This window comes from Suricata suricatta, chromosome 4, assembly GCF_006229205.1.
Source record: "Suricata suricatta isolate VVHF042 chromosome 4, meerkat_22Aug2017_6uvM2_HiC, whole genome shotgun sequence".
NCBI lineage: Eukaryota > Metazoa > Chordata > Mammalia > Carnivora > Herpestidae > Suricata > Suricata suricatta.
This window is the reverse complement of record NC_043703.1, coordinates 163,807,109-163,815,553: the sequence shown is the minus strand read 5'-3', so window position 1 is coordinate 163,815,553 and position 8,445 is coordinate 163,807,109. Positions and strand designations below refer to the sequence as shown.

Genomic DNA, 8,445 nt, shown 5'->3' with positions numbered 1-8,445 from the left:
AGCAAGGAGTCTCTGGTGGAGGATGTTCAACAAAAACAGTCATCATCTGAATCACAGTGTACTTCTTTGTAGAACTTCTAAAACTCATTCAGATTTCCAAGAGACCAGGATAGTCAAAACAGTCCTTAAGAAGAGGACTAGAGCGGGAAGACTCACACTTGATGGTTTGAAAACTTGCCAAAGAGCAACAGTAGTCAGGAGAGTGCTGTGCCGGGCGAGAAGCGCCGTACCGATCGGCCGGACAGAGCGGAGAGTCCGGAAGTAAACCTGTACATCTGTGGCCAACTCATCTTCAACACGTGTGCCAAGACCAGCCAATTAGGAAAGAACAGTCTTCCACAAATGGCACCGGGACAATTGGATGGCCACATGCAAAAGAATGGACCTGAACACTCGCCTGGCGCCAGGCACAAAAGTTAGCTCAAAATGGATCGAAGACCTACATGTAATAACTACAAAACTTCGAAGAAAACTCTTTGGGTTTGGCAAAGAATTCTGACATGTGACACCAAAAGTACAAACAACAAAGGAAAGAGATTCGTCGGACTTTTTCAAAATTAAAATCCATGCTGCAAAGAACACCATCAAGGAAGTGAAAAGATGCCCCACAGAATGGGAGAAAACATTCACAAATCACGTATCAGATAAAGGACTCGTGTGAGGAACATATAAAGACCACTTGTAAGTCAATGATAAAAAGTCTAACGATCCAAATAAAAAATTGGCGAAGGACCTGAACAGACATTTCTCCAAAGAAGTTACACAAACGGCCAATACGCCCACAGAAAGACGCTCCACATTTTTAGGCATCAAATTAAATTGAAACCACACAGAGACACCATCTCTATCCCGTACTGGTGGCGAGAGTCAAGACGTCAGGTAGTACCAAGCCTTTGGACAAGTACGTGGAAAACCGGAAGCCTCACACACCGCTGGTGGGAACGTAAAATGGTGCAGCTGCTCAGAAAAGTCTGGAAGTTCTTCAAACCATTAAATGCGGGGCTTCTGCATTTCTGCTCCCAGATGTATACCTAAGAGAAATGAAAATAGTAGTCAAAACGTAGAAAGACCCACGCTCAGCAGCTGACAAACACGCAAGAGGATGTGGTAGCTCTACAGGATGGAGTGTTATCTGGCCATAAACAGGAACGAGGTGGTGGTGCAACTTCACGTGGACGAACCAGAAATACTTACGCTAAGCGGAAGCAGCTAGTCATGAGAAGTGTCACGTGACCGGGAACAGAAATGCTGAAAGCAGGGAACCAATCCAGAGACAGAAAGTGCACACGGCAGGGTCACAGCTGCTTAGGACCGGGGCCGGGTGGGCCGGCAAGTGACAGCTAATGGCAACGGAGCTGCTTTTGCAGGGCTGAGGATGTGTGGGAGGGGACTCTCTGGGTGCACACGTCTGTGAGCACACTACCCCCACGTCCTGGGCACTCTAATGGGTGGATGGTGTGGCTGGGGACTTACAGCTCAACAGCGCTGACAGAGAGAGACGAGAAGGCCCCGTCTCGCCACTGCCCTGCGCACGCCCCACACATCCAGACGTGCTCCCCTCCAGAGGCCCTACCGCACCGAGAGGCCCTCGCTAGCTCTTCCTGTTGAGTCCAGCCGGTTCCTACCTGAAATAAGGAGTGGGAGAATGTTCTCGATTTTTGGCATCTCGGACTAATCAAAAAGAGATTACATTTGAACAGTCCAATAAATGTATTTAGAACTAATTGATTCAAAGCAGGTTTTGAAAAGTTTGTTTTTGTTTTAATCCTTTCAATTAAACAGGCTAGATGAGGGGCTATTTAAATTCAGTTGTTTCAAAAGATGCTTTTTGAGTCTGTTTGAAACAGGCCACCACCTCTGAAGTCCTTTGAAGTGAATCTACATGTCCCCGGGGGGACCTGTTCAGAACAAGTCACCTCAGTGTGAAGACTGACAGGGTGATGGCTGTCGGGAGAGATGACAGACTCAAAGATTCTAATTCCTTAAAACCTGAAATGTGCCGATATTGGTAAGCAGTGCTCCTTGGTGCCACTGACAAGCGCTGTTTGGGACCAAGCGGCACCACCATCGCCAGCAGGCCGATGCCAGTGACACAGGACGTGGTTATTTCACAGCCACGACATCCTGCTTTGACTATCCGTCCACGCTCTGCCCAACTGAAACGCCCGTCGGAGTGTGAGTTCATGGGATGACGGCTGTGACCCGACTGTTCAGGCCTGTGCAGGGTGTTTGTCAGGCCCCTGCTGTATGCTGGGCCCACTGTCCAGGTGCGCGTCGGAGGACAGGGTCTCAGGCAGGTTTGGTACAAGTGGAAAGACTCAGAGGAACATAAACAAGATACCTGCTTACAGTAAGCGAGTTACTGGTATCTAGATAGAATCACGAGACATGCTGTCAAACTCTACCAACACAAGATGAAATAAAATAAAATAACATAAAATAAAATAAAATAAAATAAAATAAAATAAGCGCAAGGTTTAGAAAGTGCCTTGGGAGGCGCTTGTCTAAGACTAGGAGACCAGAGAAGGCCTCTCTGAACAGGTGATTATTTTTACACGACAGACACTGCTATTCGGTCATTCTCGTGTTCTCTGGAATAGATTCCTGGTGAATGCTACAACTAATTAAGATTCACTGTGATTCCCGTTTTGAATGGGGAATCACAAGGAGAGTTAATAATTTATATTATGTTCTACACTTTTGTTTAATGTGCTAATAAAGAAGCTTTCTGGCAATGGGCTGGAGTCAGGGACTCTGCAGTAAACTCTCGGCGACCACGCGGATAACAGGGGCGCTGCCGATCCCGTCATGTACCTTTAACTGCTGTCGGCTTAATAAACGACTTGAATTGATATTGGCTTCCGCCATTTTTTCTCCTAACAAATGAACAAAAGATGCAAAAGGCAACATTTTCCAAAGGGTGCTCTTTGGAACAGTACACCCAAGAAATGATAAGATTTAGGTAAAACAGAGATCAAAGAAGTGCGTGGAAAATGGGCTCACACAATGTTGCACTGTTTAATTTTCTCCCCTCTGCTGGGCATTCAGAACCGTTACTAGAGCAGCTGCCTGGGAACGGACCTCGTGAGCCCCAAGACAGCAGATGCGTTCAGGCTTCCTGGAGACTAACGCGTCTTCTGCGCCTGCACATCAGACTGTAGGAAACGGTGGTGTAAGCTTCCGCTGACTGGCTCCTTTCCTTGGGGATTCCCATTCAGGTCAGCTGGAGGGAGCAGAGATCTAGGAGATGACTGCAAACCATCCCCTCGCCAAATCTTCCGGCTGCACTCCCTTTTCTGTGACCTGGACAGAGCCTCTGCCCCGCCCGGTGCACAAACTTGATGGCAGAGTCTGATGAAAAGTGTAAGTGCCACTCTCACCATCATCTTCTCCAACGTCAGCCGCGGAAACAGCCCGGTGTCCCAAGTGCTTGATACGTCAGCAGAAGGAATCCCACCAAGTATTCTGTCCCCAGCGAACCAGACTAATTAGACAAACACTTGTCAAGCGCTGCCGAGGCAGAGAAGGCCCTGCCCTCCTGGGGAGGACCCTGGACAGGACAGGCAGACAGCAAGCAGGCTGGTGGAGACAGGACAGGACTCTGAGTCTCACAGGTGGCAAGAAGAAAAATGTAGACGGGAAGAGGACCGAGCGACAGCGCGCGTGAGGGGTTCACAGGCTCGGCCGGGAGCTCCGAGGACGCCGCGCCTCTCAGCGACCCCACGCCAGGGAAGGGGGCCACACAGCCACACAGCCTCGAAGCAGGACGGGACCACACACAGCAGAGTTAGGTCATGCTCGGTGCGCACCTGGTCTACCTCAGACGTAAGGCAGCAATACAATCCACACTTGAACCGAGAGAGGAAAACTACCGGTGTTCATGATGGCTTACTGGTGACACATTCCCACTAAAGCAGTCCTTTACCGAGAGGCGATGCCAACGCGGAAAAGTGCTGCAGACGAATAGCTTCTGCACACAAGTTCTTTCCCTTTAGCTCACAAGGGTGTGAAGTGTTAAATGGCAAAGACTCAACGGAGATGATGACTCGGGCCTCTGTCAAAAGGCCCATTCAACACCAGCAAAACAAGAAAAGCACCCTCTGAGTTCACCCAAACCACCACCAAACGGACACAGTCATGACTAGCGTTGACCCTGTCACTTTAAAAAATCACACATAAAATTGTTGCCAAAATTAATGTAAATTAAGATAACAACAGTGAAAAGTAAGCTTTTCAAGCCAAACAACTTAGTACACTTACGGCTGGCCGGTGAGCTCACAAGGGCGGGCGGTGTGGCTCCGTGAGGGCCGGGCCGTGGCCAACACCATACGGGCATCCGGCCCAACGAATGGAATGTCAGAGTGACTCTTGCTACAATTAAAAACCATAAAAATAAATATTCTGTTATGACACTGAACATGATAGACAGAAGGGAAAAACTAGGGGCGCCTGGCTGGCTCAGGTGGTTAAGGGTCTGGCTTTGGCTCAGGTCATGATCTCATGGTTCCTGGGTTCGAGCCTCACGTCGGGCTCTGTGCTGACAGCTAGTTCAGAGCCTGGAGCCTGCTTCTGTGTCTCCCTCTCTCTCTGACCCTCCCCTGCTTGCACTGTCTCTCAAAAATAAATAAAAAACATTTTAAAATTTTTAAATAAATAACTAACAAAAAAACTTTAAAGAAAGAGAAAAACTAGTAATTGGACATAATTTTTTAATTAATGTTTTATTTATTTATTTATTTATTTTTTTTGAGAAACAGACAGAGTGTGAGCATGGGAGGGGCAGAAAGACAGGGAGTCACAGAATCCAAAGCAGCTCCAGGCTCAGAGCTGTCAGCACAGAGCCCGACACGGGGTTCGAACCCACGAACAGTGAGATCATGACCTGAGCCAAAGTCGGATGCTCAGCTGACTGAGCCTCCAAGGTGCCCTGCACATAATTAATATAAAAAACTTCCACTCTGCAAAAGGCACATAAAAGAAACAAAAGTCAAGTCATGGACAGGAAGAAAACCTTTGCAAAACATGTATCTGGCAGAATACTGGTATCCCAAATACTCAAAGAACTTCTAAACCTCAAAAGCAAAACAAACAACCAGCTTAAAAAGTGGGCAAAAGATCTGAACAGACTCTCAGTGCAGATGACCTAGAGGTGGTGAGTAAGCAGGTGAGAAGAGGCCCACAGCACCGGCCACGGGGGAAATGCCAAAACCAGAGTGCGAGGCCACCACACACCGTCCGAGTGGCCGAGATCCGGGACCCTGACAGCGACAGCGCAAGTGCTGTGAGCCCGTGGGGTGGCGGGAGCGCCCGCGCTGGCGGTGGGGATGGCCCGCGGGGCGGCGGGAGCGCCCGCGCTGGCGGTGGGGACACAAATGGGGCAGCTACTTTGGAAGACAGTTTCGCCTCTTCCAAAACCAACCACTCCCTCGGGTCACGACCCAGCAGGGGCAGTCCTTGATAATCACCTGAATGAGCTGCGTTAAAACTGAGGTCCACACAGTATTTAGTGGCTTTATCCATACGGCCACCGCCGGAAGCAGCCAATATGTCCTTCAGTGGGTGAATGGACATCCAGACAAGGGAATATTATTCAACACTAAAAAGCAATGAGTTATCAGGGCGTAAAAAGACATGGATGAAAATCAAATGCATTACTAAGTAAAAAAAAAAAAAAAAAACAGTCTGAAAATACTGTAGGATTCCAGTTCTACGACATTCTGGAAAAGACAGAAAGACAGGACTAAAGACACAGTAGAAAGGTCAGCGGCGGCCCGGGCTTGGGGAGGGGAGTTTAGGGCACGGCAACTGTTTGGCATGACATTTTAAAAGCGGGTATGTGACACTACGCCCATGTCCCAGCCCACAGAACCGCACGACGCAGAGTCAGCCCTGACACGAAGTGTGGACTTGAGTTAGTAAGAGTGTCCCAGAGTCAGCTCCTCGGATTTAACAATGTACCATGCTCATTGGTAACGGGGAAAACTTGGAGCGGGGAGGGAAGAGGGGGGTCTCTGGGAGTTCTCTGTACTTTCTGCTCATTTTTCTGTAAACTTAAAAAGACTCAAAATAAAGCTTACTAATTGAAAATGAAATAAACAATATAATTATGATGTCAAAGACTATTAATTTGTTTTAAATACCAGCATGCTAGAATTCCAGCTAACCCTTCAAAATATCACAACTCCCCAGGCCTGTGGTATTCTGTCTCATAACACAAAGTGAAGAAACGCAGACTGTGTTTATTCTTGCAAATTGCTCCGGTGACCTGATCACACCTCCACTGGACACAGGACTTTCATTTGCTAACTTTCCACACACTGCACAGTTCATGCACCCGGGGATTTTTGTTACTGCTGTTCATGTGGCTAAAGAGTCAACGAGCTGGTCTCTGAATGTAGCCCACCGGGATGGGGGCCAGAAGGCTTTCTCTCCCGTGGACAGGGAGCCTCAGGTCGGCCAGCCCCCACCAGGCGGGGCCCCCCTTCTCAGGACCCAGCCCCACAGGTGGCTCGCCCTGCCTGCTCACACACACATTGTTGTTCCCTGAGCATACACCCTCCCCAGGGCGGGACCCCGCCTCTGTCCCTCTGGGCTCTGACCCACCAGCTGGTCTCCTGGTGTCTGCCCCAGTGTCCCCTCTGCAGTAAGCCTCACCTCCCCGGTACAAACCAAGACATCCCTCTACTTAAAATACTTCAGGGGCGCCCGGGTGGCTCAGGCAGCTAAGCATCCAACTTTGGCTTAGATCTTGGTCTCGTAGTTCGTGAGTTCCACCCCCGTGTCAGGCTCTGTGCTAACAACTCAGAGCCTGGAGCCTGATTTGGAGTCTCTGTCTCCCTCTCTCTCTCGGCCCCTCCCCTGCTCACACTCCGTATCTCAAAAGTAAGTAAAAATTAAAAAAAGAAAAACCACCTCAGTCTCTTCCTGTTGCATCTAAGACAAAGAACAGGTGTGCAAGGTGCCCTGGCATGCACCCCCCAGCCTTAGCTACTGGGGTCCCAGCCCTCTCCCTGCTCCCCCTCCTGGCCCCTCGTCTGGGCTCAGACACAAGCCGACCTTGACCTCCCTCCCAGCTCCCTGAGAGTGACTCGTTCCTGCCCGTGCTTCTGAAACATGTGTTCCCTCCATTCCCGCTCTGTCCGCACGTGTGGCTGTGCAGTGACTGAGGTGACTGCTTCATCCCTGTCTCTCTCACTGCCGTGAGCTTCACAGAGGCCCCCTGTCACAGTACCCAGGCACTTGGGGTAGTGCCGGTAACTAAGGACGACCCCTCCCGAACCCCGCCACACCTCTTCCTCGCAGTGACACGGCCTGGCTTTGTGGCCCCCCATTCCCAGGGGGCGACCAAAGCAGCCTCCGGCCAGCCTCCTGGCCTTGACACCACTGTCCCCTAACACTGCGGCTGGAAAAGTCCTACGAAGTGTCCTGATCATGTCAATTCCTATGTTAAAATTTTCAACAGCTCCTGACTACACTCAAAATATATTCCAAACCCTTTAGCATCGATGCAGCGCTCTGTATGGTTTGTACGTGCCCGTCTGCACAGCCGAGTGCAGCCAGAGGACGAAAGGGCCTCCATGCCGTGCAGATGGTGCCCCTCGGCCACACTGACCCTCTTACAAGTCACCCACCCGGACCAGGTCAGAGGACGGGAGATAAGCCCAAGAACCAGGGGCTTGGGCCTTCCAGATGTTTCTATGTTCCCGTGACCAGGGACTCGTCGACACATTCCCTGACTGATGAAGGCACATTACCACTCACCACAAAAAAAAAAAAAGGTTCAGTTTTTAAGGCCTTTCTAGGTTCCGCAGACAAAATGTGTCACATTGAAGTGTGTGTCTGGTCTACTTAACAACTGACCCCCAGGGCTGACCACTGTCCGCCGGACTCACTTCTCAACACAGCGCATCCGGCTGCCACGCTGCTCGGGTCCGATATGGCCCGTGGGCCTGGCCCAGCTCCAAGTGGCGGTGACACCACGCGGAGCCCCCAGCACGCTCCCACAGGGAAGCACACCGCAGACCCCGGGGGTGTGAGCAAAACCACGCTTTTCCCCGCAAACACCTCCTGTGCCACAAGGGCCCCGGAGCTTCCGGCGGGATGTACGCAGGGTGCACACGCTCAGCGGCCACGAGGCCCCGGGCGGCGCCTGAACAAAATGCATCATGGGGCGCGTGTGCACGTGGGGAGGACGTTCCGTCGGACGGTCAGCTCGCAGCCCAGACGGCAGCAGACTCGAGGCGCAGCACGCGGTCCCTCCCACAGCCACGGTCCCCGTCACAGGTCTGCTCAGTAAGGACGTGGGGGCCTGGCTCACAGGAGGCTCGGTGTCGGGTACTCATGCCAGGAGGAGGTGAGCCTCTGAGTCCCCCAGACCCCGGCGGGGCGCCCCGGTGACACGGGGGAGGAGAGTCCTGTCAAGGGAGAGACGGACACCCTCTGCTA

At 51.1% G+C, this 8,445-nt stretch overlaps 1 long non-coding RNA gene across 1 annotated transcript in view; it reads right to left on the bottom strand.

The window, feature by feature from the left end:
* Positions 1-778: 778 nt before the first annotated feature.
* Positions 779-8,445, bottom strand: part of LOC115289236 — a 9,915-nt gene continuing 2,248 nt past the window's right edge. The window contains exon 2 of the long non-coding RNA XR_003907496.1: positions 779-1,031. This is a non-coding gene — a long non-coding RNA (uncharacterized LOC115289236). The remainder of the gene's footprint in view (positions 1,032-8,445) is intronic.